The following is a 25,005-nucleotide window of genomic DNA, read 5'->3' on the forward strand; positions in this document are numbered from 1 at the left end:
ATTCTCCGGCCTCAGCCTCCCCAGTAGCTGGGACTACAGGTGTGCCACCATGCCCGGCTAATTTTTGTATTTTTAGTAGAGATGGGATTTCATCACATTGGCCAGGCTGGTATCAGACTCCTGACCTCAAGTGATCTGGCCGCCTCGGCCTCCCAAAGTGCTGTGATTACAGGCGTAAGCCACCACGCCCGACCTCTCTATGATTTCTTCCAACTGTGTATAAATCTTTAGTTATCTGAAAATAAAAAGTTTAATTTAAGAAAATGAAGAAAAGAGCCAAGCCCCCTGACAAACTAGCTTCTGCTTACCCCCCTAACATTTCCCTCCTATCCCCTCTCCCTCTTCTGCAATCCTCCATTGGCCTCTGAGCCCTGGGATGCACTCCCAGCTCTCCCCTCTCCAAGTGTTTGTACCAGAAACTTCAAAAGCCTTCTCTGAACCCCCTCATCTAATGCCGGCCCTCCCTGTGACTTCTTATCACAACACCCTGTTTATTTCTGTCATAGTACTTATCACTATCTCTAATCAGATTAGTGAGGTTACATGTGTGAATGTTTATTTTATTTCAAGATGCAGATAGCAAAGATAGATAGCTTTGACTGCAAAAATGTTTTCAACGTCCCCAGATTTCTTTTTTTTTTTTTTTGAGACGGAGTTTCACTCTGTTCCCCAGGCTGGAGTGCAGTGGCGTGGTATCGGCTCACTGCAACCTCTGCCTCCCAGGTTCAAGCAATTCTTGTGCCTCAGCCTCTTGAGTAGGTGGGATTACAGGTGTGTGCCACCACACCCAGCTAATTTTTTGTATTTTTAGTATAAACAGGGTTTCCCCATGTTGGCTGCGCTAGTCTTGAACTCCTGACCTCAAGTGATTGACCTGCCTTGGCCTCCCAAAGTGCTGGGATTACAGGCGTGAGCCACTGTGTCTGGCCTAGATCAAAACATGCCATAAGAAAAAGTCAGACGGCAAGTGTGTTAGTCCATTTTTGCATTGCTATAAAGAAATATCTGAGACTGAGTAATTTACAATTACAAAGAAAAGAGGTTTAATTGGCTTATGGCTCTGCAGGCTGTACAGGAAGCATAGCACACCTATCTACTTGGCTTCTGGGGAGGGCTCAGGGAGCTTTTATTCACGGGGAAGGCAAAAGGGGGGCAGGCGTACATGCTCTGCTCGCTGCTTTATCCCCAGTGCCTAAAACAGTGCCTGACATAGGTATAGTATGTGTTCAATAAACATATATTAATTGAATGAATGGTTAAAATTCAGCAATAATAGGCTGGGCACGGTGGCTCACGCCTGTAATCCCAGCACTTTGGGAGGCTGAGGCAGGTGGATCACCTGAGGTGAGGAGTTCACCAACATGGTGAAATCCCGTCTCTACAAAAATACAAAACTTAGCCGGGCATGATGGTGGGTGCCTCTACTCGGGAGGCTGAAGCAGGAGAATCACTTGAACCCAGGAGGCAGAGGTTGCAGTGAGTCGAGATCATACCATTGCACTCCAGCCTGGGCAACAGAGCGAGGCTCTGTCTCAAAAAAAAAACAAATTCAGCAATAATAAATTCAATCTTTTTTTTTTTTTTTTTTTTAGATGGAGTCTCACTCTGTCACCAGTCTGGAGTGCAGTGGTGCGGTATCAGCTCACTGCAACCTCTGCCTCCTGGGTTCAAGCGATTGTCCTGCCTCAGCTCCCCTGAGTAGCTGGGACTACAGACAGGAGCACACCACCACGCCCGGCTAATTTTTGTATTTTTAGTAGAGACGAGGTTTCACCATGTTGGCCAGGATGGTCTTGATCTCTTGACTTCGTGATCTGCCCGCCTCAGCCTCCCAAAGTGCTGTGATTACAGGTGTGAGCCACCACGCCTGGCCTCAATAATCATTTTTAAACATGAACCAGGTCCCAAGCTTTTGTCCATAGTAACTGTATAAGAAGTACTTATTTTGTGCCTGACACTGTTCTAAGTACTTACAATATATTAATCAATTTGGTTCTCCCAAAGACCCTATGAGGTAGGTGCCATTAACATTCCCATTTTACAGATGAGAAGACTGAGGCACAAAAAGGCTAGAGCACTTGCTGGTGGTCGCAGAGCCATAACCCAGGCATTGTCACTCCAGAATCCATGTGTTTAAGGACTGTGCTTGCTGACCCTTGAAATGCAGTCCCCAAAACCCTGGAACTTTGTCCGGGGAGCCCCATTGGCCTGAGCCCCAGAGAGAGCAAGCGACAAGGCCAAGGTCACAGAGTTAGGAAGTAGCAACGTCGGTGAAGGCCCCAGCCAGGAAGTGAGCAGAAGCAGCCGCCTGGGAAAACACGCCCGCCAGCAGGAGAACACACTTAACTCTCGTTTTTAAAAAACTCGGGGGAGATTAAGTGATTAAGCCTTGAAATGTCAGAAGCCAGCAGCAGCCTGGAAGCAACCCAGCAGGGCTCTTTCCAAACCCATGGCGGGTGGAGGGGGGACGGGCAGAGGAGTGGGGGCGTGCAGCGGGTGGTACAGGCCTTCTGCTCTTCTTCCCTCTGGGCAGCAAACCTGGCTTGGAGGAGGGGCTGGTTCTGCAGACAGGATGCAAGCAGCTCTGTGACAGGCGGCATGTGGAGAGGAATCCAGGGACAGCAGGGGTTTCAGGTGGGGGCTGGGGGCTCTGGAGCCGCTGACCCCTGAAACTCCACGATAGAAACTGGCCTGAAACCTCACCTCCTGTGGCGCAATCAGTTAGTCATGCTACTTATAAGAAACCAGCTCAGAGCTTCCTCTGGCTTCTGGGACGGCTGGGCTGGGCTGGGCTGGGCTGGCAGGAAGCTAGGCATGCACGTCTTCCTGGGACAGCAACCTTCCCAGAACTGAGGTTTCCAGAACCAGCAGCCACGTCAGTGGCCCCACGGGGATGGTAACGCAGGCCAGGCCAGGGCTCCAGAATGGCCTGGGCTCTGCCTGGTTTGCTGCATCCCCAGCCCAGCCAGTGGGAGGGAGGGGGAGGCAACAGACTGGCTCTGTAGCCACCAGGAACACAGATCAGCACCCTCCAAAAACAGCATCCACCAGCCTGCTGTGGTTCACCCGTCTTCACCCACTAGCTCAAATACCTCATTTATTCTCCTTCTCTTTTTTTGTTTTAGAGACAGGGTCTCGCTCTGTGGCTAGAATACAGTAGCACCATCAAGGCTCACTGCAGCCTTGAACTCCTGGGCTCAAGGGATCCTCCCGCCTTAGCCTCCCAAGAATCTGGGACTACAGGCACATGCCACCATGTTCGGATAATTTTTAAATTTTTGTAGAGATGGGATCTCTTTCTATGGCCTAGGCTGGAGTGCTGTGGCACAATCACAGCTCACTGCAGCCTCAAACTCCTGGCCTCAAGCAAACCTCCTGCCTTGGCCTTCCAACGTGCTACAGGCATGAGCTGCCATGTCCAGGCATCGTCTCATTTATTCTTGCTGTGGGTGTTTTCCAAGCACTTCCTATAGGCTGGCTATTACAGATGCAAACAGGCCATTCATTCATTCATTCATTCATTCCTTTCTTCTTTTAACAAATATTTGAGCAAGGAAGAAGTTACTGGAGCGTCTTGAGCAAAGAAGTGACATGGTGAGACTAAAAACGACCTCTCTTGCCCGGGTGGTGGGGGCACGGGTAGAAGTGGGTACCAATGAGGAGGTTGCCACTCTGGCCCCAGAGAGAGGTGCCAGGGCTTACACCAGGCTGCGGGGATGGGGAGGTTGAGAAGGGGCTGAATTCTAGAGCTGTACTGAAGATAGAGCCCACAGGATTTGCTGACAGGATGGATGCTGTGGGGTGGGAGAGAGAACAGGAGAGCTAATAGGAGTCAAGAATGATTCCAGAGCCACTGGCCTTTTCCAAGATGGCGGCCTGTGCGGGGAGCCCGTGTGAGAGGCCAGCCTGCTGGGCAAGCTGCAGGACTTCAGATTAGTAGAGGAGGCTGTTAGCAGGCCCTCAGGGAAGACCCTCCCTCGTCCTAGGGGGTCAGGTTTCTTTAGCGGGGATGCCCAAGAGTTCTCCCGGGGAGGGGGTCCGGCATCCTGCCTACAGCAGGCACTCAATACGTGATCATGTGTATTTTATTTTATTCTTATTTTAACAGGTATACAGTGTTTCCTTGGTGCCAGACACTAGCCTAGGTGCTTTAAGCTCGCCCTATAAGTATAATTATTAAACCCATTTTACAGATTCTGAAGGGTTTTTTTTGTTTTGGTTTGGTTTTTTTGAGACAGAGTCTCACTCTGCAGTCCAGGCTGGGTGCCATCGTGCGATCTCAGTTCACTGCAACCTCTGTCTCCCAGATTCAAGCAGTTCTTCTGTCTCAGCCTCCCAAGTAGCTGGGACTACAGGTGCCCATGACCACGCCCAGCTAATATTTTTGTATTTTTAGTAGAGACAGGGTTTTGCCATGTTGGCCAGGCTGGTCTCGAACTCCTGACCTCAGGTGATCCACCTGCCTCAGCCTCCCAAAGTGCTGGGATTACAGGTGTGAGCCACTGCGCCTGGCAGATTCTGAGGGTTCTTATGAGAGGGCGGGGTATGGGAGGGAATGAGGAAAGACCCAGTGAATAGGTAGGCAGGAGGGAGGACATGGCCCACTTCCCACCCTACGAGCCGGGCTCTTGGCTGGAGCAAGGGGGAGAAGGAGTGGCTGGCATGGCAGCTGGAAGGTTGGCAGGCCAAGGACAACACCATCTGCCAGGCCATGGCAGTAGACTCAAACTCTGTCTCTAGGGCAGTGGGGAGCCAGTGAAGGCTATTAAGCAGGAGAGGAGAGGGCTGAGATGAGAGCTGGCAAAGAGGGGGCAGGTTTGAGCCTGTCTGGGAGGGGGAGGCAGCAGGGACTTGGTGGTGCTTGGCGGGGAAAGCAGGGTGGAGAGAGCAGGGAGAGAAGGAAAGTGGCCTCGGGCTGGGGTGGTGGGGAGGACCCCAGGGACCCTTCCCACGATGGAGAGCCGAGAAGAGAAGCAGATTTGCTGGGGAAGACCACGCGCTCCGGCGCACTGCGGACACTTTGGGTCCACATAGTCAACAGGCAACTCCATCCGGGAGCCTGGAACCCAGGCCTGTCTTCAGAAGATTCTTGAGGCCCAAGGGAGGAGACAGGGCCTGAGGACACTGTGTCCAGAAGCCACCTGCTCAGGAGCAGCAGCCAGCCTGGCCTCCATCTTTCTGCAACCCGTTATCTTGCTTTATTTCTCTGCATTCTCTGTGGCATGTTGCACACTCAGGTGTTATGTGTTTGGTGTTCATATCCCCCACTGCAAGGCCAGCTCGCACAAGGCCAGTGTTGGTCCCACTCACAGCCATCTCCCCAGAGCCTAGTGTGCCTGGCACACAGCAGGCATTCCATGAATATTTGCTAAATGGAAGAACAACCGGATGAATTCCCCCGGCCATGTGCAGGGAGGCCTGGCTGGTCATCCCCAATTTTCCACCTCTCCCTGCTGGGCAAACGCTGGCAAATCCTGGCTTGGAGTCCCCTTAAATGTCCTAATGCAGGCACAGATCTCAGCCACCTCAGGGCCCTGACCTCTGGAGAGCTGGTTATCGACTATCACTCATTGTCCTGAGCAGCGGACGATGGCCTCTGGCGCCAGGGTGCTGATGAGATTTCGACTGTCTTAGTGACAGCTATGGCTCCCAGCTGGCCTCCTTCATGAGGTCTGCAGAGGTCACTGCGACTGGCCATGTGTCCCCACTTCCTTCAGCCATGAGAGGCCATGCCCTGGGCCCTTCTGCCCTTGGTTTCACCCCTCTCCAACTGGGTGCAACTTTGCTCACCAGCCTTGGCGTTGGTTGTACCAGTCTCACTAACAAAAAGGCAGTTGAATGCTGTGCGCAGTGGCTCCTACCTATAATCTGAGCAATTTAGGAGGCTGAGGCAGGTAGATCACTTGAGTCCAGGAGTTCGAGACCAGCCTGGGTAACATGGCAAAACCCCTGTCTCTACCAAAAATACAAAAAAAATGCCAGGCATGGTGGCACACGCCTGTAGTCTCAGCTATTAAGGGAGATGAGGTAGGAGGATGGCTTGAGCCCAAGAGGTCACAGCTGCGGTGAACTGTGATCATGCTACTGCACTCCAGCCAGCCTAGGCAACAGAGTGAGACCGTATCTCTAAAAAAAAAAGAAGCCCTTGAGCCTCACTCATCAACCATGAACCCAATCCAAGGAGCATTGCAGATGCAATTAATATCGTCTCCACTGCAGAGATAGAGAAGCCGAGGCCCAGAGAGGGTGAGGAACCTGCCTAAGGATGCACAGCTAGTGAGTGGGCTGGGATTTGAACCCAGGCCTTTGGTTCTGGAGTCCACAGCACAGTCTGTGGAAGACACAGTCCAACACCCTCCCTGCAAGCACAGAGGGAGGAATGAGGCTGAGGGGGGTTCAGAAGTTGCCCAAGGTGACCGTGACGGAGCAGGAAGTAACCAGGAGGAATTTAGAATCTGGCCTTTGTCACCATTTGCTCGGCCCTCAGCAGCAGTGAACTTGTCTCAACAATGACCAGGACTTTGCCCCCTGGGCAAACCCAAAGCCAGGACAACACATGGGCACAGGTAAGGGCTTCCTGTTCATTTTCTGTTTGCAGACTGGTGTATGGAAGGCAGTGGGTGGGGTTCTCCCCATGGAGCTCTTCCTGTTGTCTCACCCCATACCATTCCTGGATGGGTGAGGACACACAGACATGGGGGCCACCCTTGTGGGCAGGGACCCCCGAGCATCTAAGACACAGAAGCATAACTCTGGGCCTGAGTGCAGGCTCCAACGTGAATGGGTGGGAGACTGTGGTGGGCTGGGGTCTACTCAGACCCTCAGTCTCCTCATCTGTGAAATGAGAATAAGATCACTTGCTTCATGGCTGGTTGCAAGGCGGTGAAGAGGCCGTGGCTGGATGGGAGAGACCTGGGATAGTGTTGGTGGAGTGGTTGGCAAAGGCTCATCTCTGAGCACCAAGAAAACTCTTTGAGACCTTGAGCAAATGACAGCTGCCACGACAGCACACGCAGGATGTCACAGGCACAAGCTGAGCGAAGGAAGCCGGGCTCAAAACAGCAATACTGCCTGGTTCTGTTTAGATAAAGGAGATAAACTGATCTTGGAGTTGGCAGTCCGGACAGTGGCCTTGGAGGACAGGGCTGTGACCTGGCAGTGGCAGGAGGAAACCTTCTGGGAGGCTTGTCATGCATTGCTACTTGATTAGGTCATATGCATGTGCTAATTTTGTGAAAATGGATGAAGGTTTACACTTGTCTGTGCGCATATCTGCACGTATGCTGTGATAAAAAGGCAAAGAAAGCTAGGCGTGGTGGCTCACGCCTGTAATCCCAGCACTTTGGGAGGCTGAGGCGGGTGGATCACGAGGTCAGGAGTTTGAGACCAGCCTGACCAACATGGTGAAACCTTGTCTCTACTAAAGATACAAAAATTAGCCAGGTGTGGTGGCGCGTGCCTGTAATCCCAGCTACTCAGGAGGCTGAAGCAGGAGAATTGGTTGAACCTAGGAGGCAGAGGTTACAGTGAACTGAGATTGTGCCACTGCACTCCAGCCTGGATGACAGAGCGAGACTCTGTCTCAAAAAAAAAAAAGGCAAAGAAAACAGACAAGAGGCTGAAGCAGGAGAAGAATCACTTGAACAGAAGTTGCAGTGAGCCGAGATCATGCCACTGCACTCCAGCCTGAGCAACAGAGCAAGACTCCATCTCAAAAAAAAAAAAAAAGAAAAGAAAAAAAAAAAAGAAAACAGACAAGAACAAGAAGGAAGGGAGAGGGCAGAGGCTGCCATCTAGGCTGTTGGGTGGACAGCAAAGATCTCAGAATCACTAACCCTCAGGGTAGGTGGGATCCCAATGGCTCCTTAATCTACTCCCGATGATACCTCAGTCCCCAGGCCTCTCCAGAGGCCACCAACTCTCTACTTCTCTGTCTCTGGCCCGCAGCCCACAGCCACCTCCCCTGTGGCCACTGAGCCACCTCTTCTGCAGTAGACTCAGATACCTACAGGGACACAGTCACGTGACCTCAAGGAGTAGAGATGGGACAAGTAGAAAACACAGCCCCCTGTGATAAAGGACAGCTACTTTTTTGCCACATGAAAATGAAGACTTGCATGTTGCTAGATCTTTTGATTTTTCAAAAGAAGTTAGAAATTTATATTTTTATGTGTGTTATCCTGATTTTTTTTTTTTTTTTTTTTTTTTTTTTTGAGATGGTAAGTCTTCTCTGCTGCCCAGGCTGGAGTACAACGGCACCATCATAGCTCACTGCAGCTGCGACCTCCTGGGCTCAAGTGATCCTCCTGCCTCAGCCTCCCGAATTGCTGGGACTGGTAAGGGGGTAGTGCTGGGAAAGGAGAGTGTGGTCCCTTTAAATAATACAGAAGGGTGGAAGGGAAGTGCTGCAAGGAGGAGGGCGTGGTCCCTGGCTAGGGTTCCATCCTCATGGACCTATTTGAGGACAGGCATTTCCTGCCCAAATATTGCATTTCCCAAGACCACCGTGGCCTGCCATGGCCCCATCCTGTGCCTATAACCCACTCCCTGCCCAAGGAAAAAAAAAAAAAAAAAAAACCAGAAGGAAAGGCAGGACAGGTCATATTCCTATTTTATGGATGAAGAAACTGAAGCCAAACCAAGAAAATTACTTGCCCAAGATTATAGTTACAGAGCAGAGACGTCACCGCAAGCTTTGCTGCAGCTGTTGTTTTTAAACTCATCTGGCTCATGAGTACAGGAGTACTGACGTCGCATAAAATGGAATTCATGACAATGATGTCTTGAGTAAGTATTAGAAGAGAGAAGGTGGATGGCTTCTTTGTTTTTGTTGTTTTGAGAATGTCTCACTGCGTCACCTAGACTGGAGTGCAGTGGAGCAATCATAGCTCCCTGCAGCCTTGAATTCCTGGGCTGAAGTGATTCTCCCACCTCAGTCTCCCGAGTAGCTGGAACTACAGGCGCACGCCACCACACTCAGCTAATTTTTATTTTTTGGTAGAGATGGGGTCTCACTATGTTGCCCAGGCTGGAAGTTGGCTCTTTTATACTGATTAAAGGAGCAATTCAGCCAGCCGCGGTGGCTCACGCCTGTCATTCCAGCACTTTGGGAGGCTGAGGCGGGCAGACTGCTTAAACCTAGGAGTTTGAGATTGGCCTGGGAAACATAACAAAACCCCGTCTCTTCCAAAAATACAAAACTTTTAGCGGGGCGTAGTAGTGCACATCTGTAGTCCCAGCTACTCGGGAAGCTGAGATGGGAGGAACACCTGTGCCTGGGGAGGCTGAGGCTGCAGTGAGCCATGATCACACCACAAAACTCCAGCCTGGGCAACAGAGTGAGACCCTATCTCAAAAAAATGGAACAATTCACCAAAAAGGTATAAAAGTCCTGAACCCTTATTCTATTCATATGGCTATGCACTTAACAACATAGCTTCAAAAATAAAGCAAAAAACTGACAGACTCAAAAGGAGAAATTAACAAATCCTCTATTATGGTGAATTGTAATTGTATTACAGTGGAAAAAAACACATAATGACATAACAAATACAGATAATATAATAGCTAACTTGATCAAATAGATACATTTCTAGAACCTTATACCCAACAGAAAATATACATCCTTTTCAAACACAAGAGGAAAAAAACGACCAGAAAATCCTGTAAAGATCTCAGCAAATTCTCCACCACTGATATTATAGAAACCACATATATTGACCACAACAACCATAATGACCAAATTTAGAAATCAACAATAAAAAGACGGCCGGGCGCGGTGGCTCAAGCCTGTAATCCCAGCACTTTGGGAGGCCGAGACGGGTGGATCACGAGGTCAGGAGATCGAGACCATCCTGGCTAACACAGTGAAACCCCGTCTCTACTAAAAAATACAAAAAACTAGCCGGGCGAGGTGGCGGGCGCCTGTAGTCCCAGCTACTCGGGAGGCTGAGGCAGGAGAATGGCGTGAACCCGGGAGGCGGAGCTTGCAGTGAGCCGAGATCGGGCCACTGCACTCCAGCCTGGGTGACAGAGCAAGACTCCATCTCAAAAAAAAAAAAAAAAAAAAAAAAAAAACAACAATAAAAAGATAACTTTAAAAATTCCATCTGTCTCAAAAATTTAAAAAGCACATAATTAAGTAAGTCTTAAAATGCAAACCAAAAGGAAAATTCTAAACTGGGCGGTGAATAACATTGTGTAACAACTTGTGGAATGAATCCAAAGCAGTACTCAAAGAAAAAATGATAGCCTTTTAGCCTGAAGTAGACTTACTAGAGAGCATGAAAAACTGGAAACTCTTAGCTTCAGACAAGGACTCTCAGAATAGAAGAAACTTGGATTAACAGCAGCTCACACAGAAGAGAAACATGGAGACTTTAGCTGACAAGCCCAATATGCACTCCAAGTGGGATATGGCTGCTACACAGTATGATTCCAGGTTGCATCAACAGAAGTATAAGCTCCAGATCTAAGGAGGTGATAGTGTCCTTCCTCTTTGACCAAACAAACAGTCTTTGTGCGGGACTCCAACCAACTGAATCATGTCCAAAGCCAGGCCAAACTTATAATTTCCTGAGTCAGGGAGAATGCCTGAAATAACTACAGTTGTGTAGTCTGAATAAGAGAAATATCCAAGTTTAGAGGGAGATGGTCACTACCTCCAAGGGGCAGAAACGGACCCAGAAAGTGGAAGCTCCTAGGAAGCTAATTTGGGCTGGGCACGGTGGCTCACACCTGTAATAACCAGCACTTTGGGAGGCCGAGGTGGGCGGATCACCCTAGGTCAGGAGTTTGAGACCAGTCTGGCCAGCATGGTGAAATCCCATTGCTACTAAAAATACAAAAATTAGCCGGGCGTGGTGGTGCACGCCTGAAATCCCAGCTACTCGGGAGGCTGAGGCAGGAGAATCACTTGAACCCAGGAGACAGAAGTTGCAGTGAGTCAAGACCGCGCCACTATACTCCAGCCTAGGCAGCAGAGACTCCACCTCAAAAAAAAAAGAAAGCTAATTTGGCTAAATCTCAGGAAGATTTTCTCCCAGTTAGAGCTGCTCACCTGTGGAAATGTGGCTTCTGGAAGAAATACGCTAGAAGCAAGATTGTCGGGAGGCTGTGGCTCTGCCTGCTTGGAGACCTGCCCAACCCAGAGAGCTGGTATCTCTCCTCCCTATCTTCTCTTTTGAAAAGGCAGAATCCTTCCCTGGCCGCTTCAGGAAAACATAAGGCCTTCTCTGGGTTTTTCAAAAATGGTTCTGGGTGACTATGCTCGCTGATTTCCAACCACGAAATGTAATCCTTTAAAACTCTCTTCTTTGGGCTGGATAGTTCAGAACCATAGTTAAATGCACAGGCTTCTGGGGCTGCAGCCCTGGGATTGAATCTGGACTCTGCCACTTAGGAGCCGTGTCACCCAGGTACGTCTCTATCCTGAGCCTCAGGTTCCTCCTCAAGGAAATGAGCAGGACACCCACTCATCTCCATTCCTGCACCTAGCACAGAGCGCGATGTGGACTCCAGCCTCCACTGCCAGAGGCCGTGGTTGGGGCCGTGGCTTCGAGATGATTCAAGCACGTTACATGTATTATGTACTTTATTTCTATTATTATTATATTGTAACATATAATGAAATAATTATACGATCACCATAATGCAGAATCAGTGGGAGCCCTGAGCTTATTTTCCTGCAATTAAATGGTTCCATCCGAGGGCGATGGGAGACAGTGACAGATCATCAGGTATTAGATTCTCATAAGAAGCCCGCATCTGGGGCCTGGCACGGTGGCTCATGCCTGTAATCCCAGCACTTTGGGAGACTGAGGCAGGTGGATCACCTGAGGCCAGGAGGAGTTCGACACCAGCCTGGCCAGTATGGTGAAACCCTGTCTCTACTAAAAATACAAAAATTAGCTGGGTGTGATGGCATAGGCCTGTAATCCCAGCTACTAGGCTGAGGCAGGAGAATCGCTTGAACATGGGAAGGCAGAGATCGTAGTGAGCCAAGATTGTGCCACTGCACTCCAGTCTGAGTGAAAAGAGCGAAACTCCGTCTCAAAAAAAAAAAAAAAAAAAAAAAAGTACGCAACCCAGATCCTTCACATGTACAGTTCACAAGAGGGTTCACGCCCCTGCGAGAATCATCTAATGCCTCAGCTGATCTGACAGGTGGCCGGGCTTGGGTGGTAATGTGAGCGAAGGGGAACAGCTGTAAATACAGATAAAGCTTCGCTTGCTCACCAGCTCACCCGCCACTCACCTCCTGCTGTGTGGCCCTGCTGTGTGGGGACCCCTGGTCTGAGACACTGAGGAAAGTGCTCATTCATAAAACAATATGTAAGATGATTGGACTGTCTGGCAAATGGGGCTTGGAGGAACCAGTCCTGCGCTGCCCACATTCACAGTATTGCTGGGCAGATGGATGGCAGGGAGTACGCTGACAATGTAGAAAAGTAGATCGATCTAAATGGCAGGTGTGTCTTCAGCACTCAGGCATAGATTTTATTGTGTTTCAACACCATGGTGAGGACTGAGGACTCTGGAGCTTTTGGGTTCACAGCCCTGCTCTGCTGTGATGTGTGACCCTGGACAAGTTACTGAACCTCTCTGTGCCTCTGTTACTTCATCTGCAACATTTGCACGAGAGTAGCTCCTATCTGGTAAGGTTATTACACAAGTTAAATGAGACAATGCAGATATCCGGCCCCAGCTCCCTCCCTGATGTCTGTTCCTAGACCTCCTTCTTGCTCGGTTCCATCCGACCACACCAGCTTCCTTGCTGTGGGTCAAACACACCAAGCTCATTCGCGCCTCCAGGCCTTTGCACTCTCTGTTCTCACTGCCAGGATCCCTCTTTCCCCAGACAGCCCCATGCTTTGGTACTTCAGGTCTCAGCTCAAAAGCCACTTCCTCAAAGTCACCAAGCCCAGAATGCTTTCAGCTCCACGAGGGCCCTCACTTCTGGGTCACTCACTCCCGTGTCCCCAGCCCCTGGCACATTGGCTAAGCAAGCATTAAGCGCCTAGCCCCAGGCTGGCACTCGAGACATGTGAGCGCATGTCATGTTCAACTTTGCTTTGCAGGCTACAGGCTCTAAGACCCAGAACACAGCCCCTCCCACCAGGAACTCAATTCCACCAAAGCCTTGGAAGGCCCCATGGCTACTCTTCCCCTCCCGGGACCCACTTCCTCCATCTCCAGATGCAAGCCCAGCTGGGGACCATCCTCAGCCGAGAGGTTACAGACAGCACCCAGGCTGGCTTTAGCACAGACCTCAGATTTCTTAAGCAACTGAGAGGAGGTGAGGAGGCCTGCGGGGGCCTCTAAAGAGAGAATGAGTCAGTCAGAGACAGACCTGAAACCTGAGACACATCAGCATTTCTTGGAAAGGCAAGAACGGACGCATTTAGACAGAACTGTGCATGCAGAATGAGAGGTAAGCGCATAGGCCAGTCAGGAAGTGGAGTCTTCCGTCCTCTGTGAGTCCCTCCACCTGGCCCTCTCTTCCTCAGACCTCCATCCCTCATCGCTCTCAAATGTCACCTCCTCAGGGAAGCCCTCCCTGATTCCACCTCCACCCAGCTTTGCTTTCCTTCCTAGCACAGTCTCCACCTGATAGGATATTGCAGGCCCATGTTCTCTCCTGTAAAACCCTGGGGGCCAGACATTGTTCAGAATTCAGAATGACTCAGGCTGTAGAAAGGTCACCTTGTATAAAATACCCCCCGACGTGCCCACCATGCAGGGCGGGAAAGCACCCAATGATCAATTGCACTAATATCTCTGCAGAAAGACATCTGAGCATCACACCAAAGAGGATAACGGACTCTAAAAAGCCTCACGTTTAGCTTCAAAATGAGTTACGAAAAACTTTCGATTTTCGGAGGTTGTGGATTTCGGAATAACAGATAAAGCTGTCGATCTGTACATATGTATTGGCTGTACATTGCCTGTCTGCTCAACTAGAATCTAAACCCTAGGAGAGCAAACCCTAGGAGACTTTGTCCAATGCTCTGGCATATATAGGTGCTCAATAAATTCCCGAGGAAGAAATGCAGGAGGAAGCCAGGTGCTGGATATGCAGAAGGGACTCGGTCCAAAATGCAGAGAGAAACAGCAATCACTGAGACCCTTTCCAAGAGCAAAATGTCTACACAAACTATCTCATGAACGCTCTCCCTGCAAATACCCATGACAGACAAAGGGAGGCTCAGAGAGGTTAAACAACTTCCTCCGGTTACACACTGGAGAGCTGGGAAGTAGCCAGCTCCGATTTATACCCGGGACCCCCTCTTCAAGCGCAGGCCCTTCTCTCTGCCTCAAGCTCAGAGAAGCAGAGCAATTTGCCGGATGTCATAAAACAATGGAGATGCACCCGGTCTGACAGTGGATTCCCCAGCCTCTGTAGGACCTCGAGCCTCTGCTGGGGTGCTCTGATCCACACTCACCAAGGGCAAGTCTGTGCAACGTCCAGGCAAGCTCCTGGCCTCTCTTGTAGCCCAGCCATGGGAAGTCTAGCTAAACGTGGCTGGGCATTCCACTGTGCCAGCCAGGAGGAATACTCAGAAATGTCTTTCTTGGTCACTCCAGCGAACTGGTGCAAGCAGGAAAGAATACATGGGAAGAAAAGTCGGATGCAGTCTGTCCCTCAGATGTGCGCCTGAGGCAAGGCTACCGCATTCATCTCCAGGTCTCAGTTCTCACCTGCAAAATGGGTGGACTAAATCCCAACCAATAAAGCTCAAAGGAGGCAACAATAAAGATATATTCATTTAGGCCAGGCACGCTTGCTCGCATCTATAAACCCAACATTTTAGGAGGCTGAGGCAGGAGGATTGCTTGAGACCAACAGTTCAAGACAAGCCTAGGCAACATAGCAAGATCCTGTCTCTAAAACTGTAAAAACAATTAGCCAGGCGTGGTGGCACACACCTGTAGTCCCGGCTACTCAGGAGGCTGAGGTGGAAGGATTACTTGAACCCACGTATTGGATGTACAGTGAGCTATGATTGTGCCACTGTGCTCCAGCCTGGGCAATAGAGAGAGACCATGGCTCTTAAAAAAAAAAAAAAAAGGGGGGTATTCATTTAACAAATACATAGTTTTTACTACATGCCAGGTACTGTTTTGTATGCTTGACATACATTAACTCATTTAGTCATCAATACAATGGCATAGTCACTAAAATCTCACAAATGCAGAAACTGAGGCTCTGGGAAGTCAGTTACACAGTAAGTAGCAAAGCCAGCATTTGCAGTGGGTGATCTGGTTCGAGTCCATACTATCATTTCCCAGCTATACGTCTTGACAGGTAACAACAGACGTATACATTGATTGTGGACCCATTGGGTGTTGGACATTGTGTGAAGTAGCTTATAAAACATGTCATCAACCCTCACAAAAGCTCACTTGTACAAACGTGAGGAAGCACAGTACCTAGGGGGTTCCTGTCCTGGCCTCACTCCCAGGTACCAGTGAGGGCATCTAATCCCAAACGCTCTCCTCCATCCTCCCAGATGGGGACAAGGGCAGGGAGAAGGGGGAGGCAGAAGAGGTTCTCCCTTCTCACGTATTTATGTATTCGTTTATTTTGAGACAGGGTTTCGCTCTGTCACCCAGGCTACAGTGCAGTGGCACGATCACAGTTCACTGCAGCCTTGACCACCTGGGCTCAAGCTATCCTCCCACCTCAGCCTCCCAAACAGCTGGGGCCAGAGGCACCTGCTACCACGCCTGGCTGAGTTTTTAAATTTTTTTTTTTTAGGAACAGGGTCTCGCTATGTTGCCCAGGCTGGTCTCAAACTCCTGGGTTCAAGCGATCCTCTCTCCTCGGCCTACCAAAGTGCTGGGATTACAGGTGTAAGTCACTGCGCCTGGCTTCTTCTCACTTCTTTGACAATTCATTTCAGCTCCTTTTTGAACTGGGAGCATTAGAAAACTGAACATCCCCACCCTTGCCCTGGGCTTTTTGCAACCCTGGGATTGTATCGTATTAAACATATCAGTCACTGAGTCACTTCTCAGCATTTGGAAACCCTTAGGTTATCTCAGACCTGCCGGTAACTGGATGTGTTGTGACCGGGGTGACTGACGGCAGGTTTTCCTCCCTACTACCTCCCCAACACCTTCCTCCAGGTTCAGATCCAGAGGCCCAGGGTGGGGCCCAGGAATCTGCATTGTTGCTTTTACAACTCAAACCAAGGTAAAATACACTGGCCCAACGAAGCTCCTCGGCACAGCATTCAAGGCCTTCCACAATGCAGCCCAGCCCACCTTTCCATCCATCTCTTGCTTCTCCTTACTCCCTAAGTTCCATACACAGTACCCTTTCACACCTCCCAGCCTCCGCCCACTCTGTGCCCGCCTTTACCTCCCATCCTCCGCCTGCCAGACTCCCCTGCTCCACTTACAAGGCTAGCTCAGGGTCCCCCGGTGCTGGGAAGCCTGGCCCAGTGCCCTGTGAAGAGCTGATCCCCTCTGGCTTGTGGTCCTGCAGCCACTGGCGCATCTGTACCCTCGCAGCCCCCACACTGTCACGTGTGTCTTCCTGCAGAGGGGGTCCTCCTTGAGGCAAGCACCAGTGTCCAGAACACCACCCAGGGCCCAGCAGGAGTTGAATGAGTGCTAGTGAGTGAATGAGTGGCTTAGCGGGTCACCTCCCATTCATGGGCCGGGCTAGCTGAGTTAAGAAACCCCTGCAGGACCCTGGAATGCCCTAACGTGCAGGACACCCTGGCCAAACATACACCAGAGCCTGTTTCCCCACTGGACTTTGGGATTTTGATAAAGGCACTGAGGTCCCAGCAAATGCCTTGGGCTCCTCAAAGGTCACTGGGGGCAGAGAAGTGCAGTGGGTCATGCCTCCCCGAGGGCTGGGGAAGGGCAGAGACTAGAACTGCAGCAGGGTTAGCGCTGGCCTGGGGGCATTCCTTGAACCCCAGAAGCAGACAAAATAGCAATCCCCTATCTTGCTTAATTCTAAGAAATCCAGATTTTGTTTAAAAAAAAAAAAAATCAGGGCTCAGTGGCTCACACCTGTAATCCCAGCATTTTGGGAGGCCAAGATGGGAGGATCACTTGAGGCCAGCCTGGGCAACATAGTGAGACCCCATCCCTATAAAATAAATTTTTAAAAAGAAAATAAAGATCAGATTACTGAATCTGAATCTCAGGGCGAGGAACTGGGAATCTGCATTTTAAGCAAATCTCCCGGAGATTCTGGTTATTGTGGTGGCTGCTCAAACGTGATTGAGAGATGGAGAGCAGCTGGCTCTGGCGTGGGATTGCCTGGGTTCCAGTCCTGATGCCCCACGGACTCCCAGGTGGGCGGCACCTTGGGGCAAGTTATTAAAGGGGCAGGATCTCAGTGACCTCATCTGTACAATGGCCATGACGCACAGCACCGGCCACAGAGAGGTTAGTGGGAGGTTTCACTCGGCATCCTTTCAGTAAAACAAGTCCTAGTCAATGATCGCCATTAGTGGGTCCCTCTGACATTCGGAGGCGGAGACCGCAGGTCCAAAGGGCCTTGTTTCCCCAGATTCACTGACCTAGTACTCAAATTTACAGTTCTCAGAACTTTTCCCACCCTTTGTCTCTCCGAAGTCCTCACTGACTTCCTGAGCGCGGGGCAGGGTGCCACTGCCCGGAGAAGAGGGGCTGCGTGGCCTCCGACAGCCTAACCCCAAGACCCCCACCCCCGCAGGCCGTCCCGGCGGAGGTCTCACGGCCAGCACCCGCTTTGGGGAGCGCTGGGTGTCCACGAACCTCTGGCCTCGCGCCTCCTCTGCCCTTCGGCCGCAAGGACGGAACCGGGTGCTGCTCAGCGCACACCGAGAGTCGCGGGCTCGGGCCCCGCGCGGGGTCGGGGTGGTCCCCGTAGTCCCCGCGGTCCCCGCTGCCCGGGTCCCCGCCGGCGGCCGAGCCCTTCCCGAACCCCCTCAGCCTGCGTGCCCGGACGATACCCTCGCACCCCGATCGGCGCACGGGCCCCGGGTCCTACCTGCGCGCCCCTGCTCCATTCGCCGTCCGGGAGCCCGAGCGGGAAGTGGGGGACCCCTGGGCGGCCCTGCCCTGGCCGGCACCGCGCGGGGCTTTCCTAGGCGCGGAGACCCAGCCCGCCCCGGCTTCCTGCGCTCCGCCCCGGCGCCCAGCAGATTTGCATGCGCAGCCCCGCCCGGCGCGCCCGGCCCGGGTCAAGGCTATCTCGCGCCCCTGTTGCTGTCCCCGCCGCTGCTGGACAGTCCGAGCCGCCGTCCTCTGCTGGGGGCGATCCCAGCACCCCGCTGGGGGTCTTGCGGCGCGCTTCCTCCCACGCTGCAGCCCGAGGTCACGCTCAGCGGAGAACTCTGCAATGGATCCCGCTGGTCTCGGAATAAAACGCCCACGCCGACCAGGCCTCCAGGACCTACTCCTGCCTGGCCTCCGCGGCCTCCCCTGCGCTGGGGGCAGTTGCGTTTGGGGTAGGAGGGCTGGGAGACTGGAATCCTCCTCTCCTTCCTAACAACCCAGCTTCCAAGTGCCAGTGTTTGCACATTCTTCAATAAATGTTTACCCAGCTCCTACTCTAGCCACATTTGGATAGTAAAACAGCCCCTTCAATCAGTAACTAGTACAATCTTGTCAGGCGCTGTGCGAAGGCACTACAAATGTTAACTCGTTCAGTCCTGGCAGCTACCCTATAAGAAAGTGATACTATCACCGGTTTTACAAATCGGGAAACTGAGGCACAGAGTACTTAAGAAATTCAAAACGGGTTGGGCAACGTGGCTCATGCCTGTAATCCCAGCACTTTGGGAGGCCGAGGCAGGAGGATCACTTGAACCCTAGAGTTCGAGACCAGCCTGGGCAACCCTGTTAGCGAGAGCCCGTATCTACAAAAATTAACATTTATAAAATTGTAAAAAAGAAAACCAAGAGGCCGGGCGCGGTGGCTCACGCCTGTAATCCCAGCACTTTGGGAGGCCGAGGCAGGTGGATCACGAGGTCAGGAGATTGAGACCATCCTGGCTAACACGGTGAAATCCCATCTCTACTAAAAATACCAAAAATTAGCCGGGCCTGGTGGCGGGCGCCTGTAGTCCCAGCTACTGGAGAGGCTGAGGCAGGAGAATGGCCTGAACCCGGGAGGCGGAGCTTGCAGTGAGCCGAGATCGCGCCAGTGCAGTCCGGCCTGGGCGAAAGAGCGACACTCCGTCTCAACAACAACAAAGAAAACAAAGAAACTCAGAATGACTGGGCAGGTAAGCAAGGGTGGAGCTGGGATTCGAACCCAGGCCCCATAGACCATTAACCACTGGACACCATAAGAACCCGGATGCAGCCAGATGACTGGGGGGAAAACACTCAACAAAGTATTTCAGGTCAGGAGGGCCCAAGAAGAAAGTAGGGACCTCTTAGGCCAGTGGGGCAGGTGGTCTGTAAGGGGCTTTCTGGGTAGGCGACATTTGAGCTGAGACTCTGAAGAGCCTATGGGGAAAACTTGTGCAGGGAAAAGGAAGAGCTAGTGCAAAGGCCCTGTGGGAACCAGTTCAGCCTGCAGGAGGAATTGCTGAAGACCAGCGTGACTGTGGAGCCCTGAGTGAGGAGAGAGTGGAGGGAGGGGAAGTGGGAGATATTTGGACTCACACTGGGCAGTGCTGAAAACCCAGAGAGTAATTTGACCCCCTCCTGCCCTCAGGAGGAGCTGTCAGTCTGAGGGTGGAAGCCAAGGACAGCCCAATGGGATCAAGTGCTGTGGTGGAGGGTGAGGATTGGCTTCCCAGGGCAGGGGCCACCACACATCGATCATTCTCATTTTTTGGAGGTGGGAGTCTCATTCCATTGCCCAGGCTGGAGTGCAGTGGGTGATCTCAGCTCCCTGCAAACTCCACCTCCTGAGTTCAAGCGATTCTCCTGCCTCAGTCTCCTGAGTAGCTGGGATTACAAGCGTGCACCACCATGTCCAGCTAATTTTTGTATTTTTAGTAGACATGAGGTTTCACCATGTTGGCCAGGCTGGTCTCAAACTCCTGACCTCAGGTGATCTGCCTGCCTCTGCCTCCCAAAGTGCTGGGATTACAAGTGTGAGCCACCATGCCCAGCCCATATGTCAATCATTCCTTCCTGTACTCGATCTGTCTTGGTCCTACTGTGCCTAACCCTGTGACAAGCGCCGATGACGCAGACCTGAAGACATGAAACAGACACAATCCCTGCCCTCTGAGACCTTACAACCAAGTGAGCAAGACAGCCACCAACCCACCCTAGGAAGTGACAGTAAAGAGAACTCAGTTCCCTGGGGTCAGGGATGGCTTCCTGGAGGAGGTGACCTCTGACCAGTGCCTGAATCAATGCAGAAACACATGCAGGTGGAAGGGACAGCATGAGCAAATACCTGGAGGTGGCGTGGGAGTGTGGAAAAACTCCCATCCTTTGGCATCTGTTTGTAGATGCCTCCATATGCCAAGTCGTGAGCTGGGGGCTGGGGAGAACAATAAATAGATCCAGTCCCTGCTTCCTAGCCCTGAGGATCTGGTTGCGGCACTGACAAGTGAACAGACGTAAGCAATTGAGTGTAATAAACTCTGTACTGGGGGCAGCCCAGGCAGACATGGAGAGGACTAGGGAGAGAGAGTCACAGGAAGGGCTTTTCTGGAAACTTGGGTTTCAGGCGGAGTAGGAATCCTCCGGATCAAGTGTGACTTTCACTCTCGTCCACACTCATACTCCCTCACACTCATTACTCACACATCCGCACACCCACATGGTTGATATTTCATCCCAGGCAGTTCAGCCCTGCAGTCAATTGTCCTGTCTTTGTGTCTCTGGGTTTGTGCCCCATCTCATCGGGAGACGACATTATAAGTCTACCTTGGAAGTCCTTTGAGAATGTGTGGCTTGGGCTGTATCCCCTCCTGGCCTCCCAAACTGGGCCCCCATCCTGTTTTCCTGGTCAAGTCATTCTTCGTCAGTTTCCTCGCTTGCCCCTAGACCACCTGCGTTGGCAGGCCAACTCTGCTACTTATTGACATACGTAATTTTGGGCAAAGTAGATCAGCCTCCCTGTGCCTCGGTTTCTCCATCTGTAAAATGGGGATAATAATAGATCCACCTCGTAGAGCTACGAAATGGTGAAATGGCAAGGTATGTATCACAATGCCCAGAACAATGCCTGGCGTGGATTAGGCATTCAAAATGTCAATTGCTATTCTTATCAGGATGAAGATGAGAAAGAGGCAAAGTCAAGCCTGTTGCCTTGGTCTGTTGCTTGGTTGTGAAATGGAGATGAATGTGGCATTGAGAAGACAGGCAAAGAAAGCACAGCTGTGGTCAGAGGCTAAGACATTCAGGAAATCTGGGGGAAGAGACTTTGGGAATTCTATGTACTCTTCCCCCAACTTTCCTGCGAGTCTGAAATTATGTCAAATTACAAAGTTAAAGAAAACAGGGCATTGTTCTTGGGTGCAAGAGAGAGAAGAAATGTGAAGTTTGTCTTCTTGCATACAGTCCCACCATTCAAGTTCCTGCCCAAGATGCCCAGACTTTATCTGTGACTGCTCTGTCAGTCCTGGGAGCAGGTCCAAAGGCAAACGAGATAGTAAAACCTCTGTTCCCCCATCTAGGGGTTCCCAAGTCTTGACTCAGTATAAGCTCAATCCTCATTACATCCTAACACGCTTACTTGTTTCCAAGCCTTTTGGCCTTTAAAACTAATAGACTTTATTTTTTAGAACCATTGTAGATTTATGGAAAAATTGAGCAGATAGGACTGAGAGTTTCCATACATCCCCCTCCCCCGTGCAAAATTTCCCCTTTTATCAACATCTTTTATTATTGTATGGTGCATTCCTTATAATACTGATACATTATTATAAACTAAAGTCCATAGCATACATTGTTTCACTGTTTCTCAGGGTTTTGTTTTGTGTTTGTTTGTTTGTTTGTTTGTTTGGAAACAAGGTCTCACTCTGTTGCCCAGGCTGGAGCACAGTGGCGGGATCATAGCCCACTGCAGCCTGGAACTCCTGGGTTCAAGGGATCATCCTGCTTCCGCCTGCCGAGTAGCTGGGGCTGCAAGAACATGCCACCACACCAGGCTCTTTTTTTTTTTTTTTTTTTAACTTGTAGAGAGAGTCTTGCTACATTGGCCAAGCTGGTCTCAAACTCCTAAACTCAAGTTATTCTTCAATCTCAGCCTCCTAAAGTGCTAAGATTACAGGTGTGAGCCACTGTGCCTAACCTCTGTTGCACAGTTCTGAGTCTTTTTTTTTCTTTTCTTTTTTTTTGAGACAGCGTCTTGCTCTGTCACCCAGGCTGGGGTGCAGTGGCGTGATCTCAACTCACCGCAACCTCTGCCTCCCAGATTCAAGCGATTCTTGTGCCTCAGCCTTCCAAGTTATCTGGGACTACAGGTGCACGCTTGGCTAATTTTTGTATTTTTAGTAGAGACGGGGCTTCCCCATATTGGCCAAGCTGGTCTTGAATTCCTGACCTCAAGTGATCCCCCTGCCTTGGCCTCCCAAAGTGTTGGGATTACAGGCCTGAGCCACTGCACCCAGCCAAGTTCTGGGTCTTAATAATATATACACATATAGCGACAAAAAGAATAGTTTCCCAGCCTGGGCAACATAGCAAGACCCAGTCTCTACCAAAAAACAAAAACAACAACAAAAAAAACAGGCCAGGAATGGTGATGTACCTGTAGTCCCAGCTACCCAGAGGCTGAGGCAGGAGGATCCCTTGAGCCCAGGAGTTCAAGGCTGCAGTGAACTATGATCATGCCACTGTACTCCAGCCTGGGCAATAGAATGAGACCCTATATCTTAAAATAAATAAATAAATAAATAAAATAAAGAAAAAATAAAAAATAGTTTCGCTTCCCTAAAAATCCCCAATTCTCTACCTATTCATCCAGGATCCTGGAAACCACTGATTTTTTTACTGTCTCCATAGTTTTGTCTTTTTCAGAATGTCAAGTAATTGAAATCAGAAAGTATGTAATCCCTTAAAACTGACTTCTTTTATTTAGCAATATACTTTTCAGGTTCCTCCATGTCTTTTCCAGGCTTGGCACCTCATTTCCTCTTGTGGCTGAGTAGTGCCCTATTGTATGGATGTATCACAGTTTATCCATTCTACCTTTTGAAAGACATCTTTGTTGCTTCCAATTTTTGGCAATTATGAATAAAGCTGCTATCAACACTCATGTGCAAGTTTTTGGGTGGACATAAGTTTGCAACACGATTGGGTAAATACCAAGGAGCACAATTGCTGGATCATAAAAGTAAAAGTAAGAAAGTCTGGCAATAAACTGCCACTGTCTTCCAAGGTGGCTGTACCATTTTGCCTTTCTATCAACAACGAGTGAGAGTTTCCATTGCTCTGTTTTCTTGTCAGCTTTTCATATTGTCAGTTTGAGGATTTTAGCCACTCTAGTAGGTGTGTAGTGGTATCTCATCATTGTTTGCAATTTCCTAGTGACATATGATGCATATGTCAATATGTTTGCAAATTAGGAAATTTGCAATTTCCTAATGACATATGATGTTGAGCATATTTTCATATGCTTTTTGCCATCTGTATATCTTATTTGTTGTCTGTTGAGATCTTGTGCCCATTTTTTAGTTGGGTTACTTGTTTTCTTATTGTCGAGTTTTAAAATTCTTTGTGTATTTTGGATGCAGGTCCTTTATCACATATGTGTTTTGCAAAGATTTTCAAATTTAATACAGTTTTCAATTTTCATAAACTCCAAACCACCAATTTTTTTTTCTTATTCCTGGATTGTCCTTTTAGTGTTGTGTCTAAAAACCCATTGCCAAACCTAAGGTCACTGAGATCCAAGATTTTATCCTATGATATCTTCTAGAAGTTTTATAATTTTGTATTATACATTTAGGTCTACGATTTATGTTGAGTTATTTTTTGTGAAAGGTGTAAGGTCTGTGTCTAAATTTATTATTATTATTTTACACATAGACATCCAGTTGTTTCAGGACCATTTGTTGAAAAGACTATCCTTTTTCCACTGAATTGCCTTTGCCTCTTTGTCACAGACCAGTTGATTATATTTGTGTCAGTATATTTTCGGAGTCTGTATTCTGTTCCATTGTTCTTTTTGTCTGTTCTTTCACCAGTACCATACTGTCTTGATTACTGTAGCTTTATTTTATAGTTTTAAAGTCAGGTAATGTCAGTCCTTCAACTTGGTGGTTGTTCTTCAGTATTGTGTTGGCTATTCCAGGCTTTTTCCTTTCTGTTTGAACTTTAGAATCAGTTTGTCAATACATACAAAATAACTTGCTGGGATTCTGATTGGGATTGTACTGAATCCGTAAGATCAAGCTGGGAAGAACTCTCCATGAACATGGACTGTCTCTCCATTTATTGAGATCTTTGGTTTTATTCATCAGAATTTTGTAGTTTTCCTCATAAAGATCCTGTATATGTTTATTAGATTTATAGTGAAGTATTTATTTTTCTGTCATTTTTTGGTGCTAATATAAATGGCTTTGTGTTTTTAATTTCAAATGCTACTTGTTTATTGCTGGTATGTAGGAAAGCAGTTGACCTTTGTATGTTAACCTTGTATCCTGCAACCTTGCTACACACACTTATTAGTTCCAAGAGGGTTTTTAATTAACTCTTTCGGATTTTCTACATAGACAATAATATCATCTGCAGACAAAGACAGTTTAGTTTTTTCCCTCCAAATCTGTGTAACTTTTCTTTTCTTCTTTGTCTCGTCACATGAGGTAGGACTTGCAATATGATATTGAATAGGAGTGGTAAGAGTGGGCATCACTGGCTTGGTCATTGGCTTAGGGCTGATGGAATAGAAGTGGTTATTTTCCCAGCATTTCCAGACAGACCATAGGAGACCAGGAATGGGAGCAGAGCAGGCTCCAACAGCCAGGAGAAGAGCACTCAGGCAAAGAACTGCTGTTGTTGGAGACTGGAAGTCAGGCAAACACATGGAAAGACACAGCTGATGGGATGTAGGCAATGAACTAACTACAGCACAGCCTC

The 25,005-nt window shown here is 49.6% G+C and overlaps 2 protein-coding genes across 5 annotated transcripts in view; one reads left to right on the forward strand and one right to left on the reverse strand.

Moving 5' to 3' along the window:
• IL4R (interleukin 4 receptor) overlaps window positions 1–18,120 on the reverse strand; it is a 50,195-nt gene extending 32,075 nt beyond the window's left edge. Inside the window, exon 1 of one of the 4 annotated variants that reach the window (XM_050773918.1) lies at window positions 17,999–18,120. The gene's annotated coding sequence lies outside the window, so the exon portion shown is untranslated. The remainder of the gene's footprint in view (window positions 1–17,998) is intronic. The other 3 variants (XM_050773917.1, XM_050773919.1, XM_050773920.1) reach the window with 3 other exon arrangements.
• Window positions 1–25,005, forward strand: part of NSMCE1 (NSE1 homolog, SMC5-SMC6 complex component) — a 369,302-nt gene that overhangs the window by 257,735 nt on the left and 86,562 nt on the right. The window lies entirely within an intron of this gene.

The sequence above is a fragment of the Macaca thibetana genome, chromosome 20 (assembly GCF_024542745.1).
Source record: "Macaca thibetana thibetana isolate TM-01 chromosome 20, ASM2454274v1, whole genome shotgun sequence".
NCBI lineage: Eukaryota > Metazoa > Chordata > Mammalia > Primates > Cercopithecidae > Macaca > Macaca thibetana.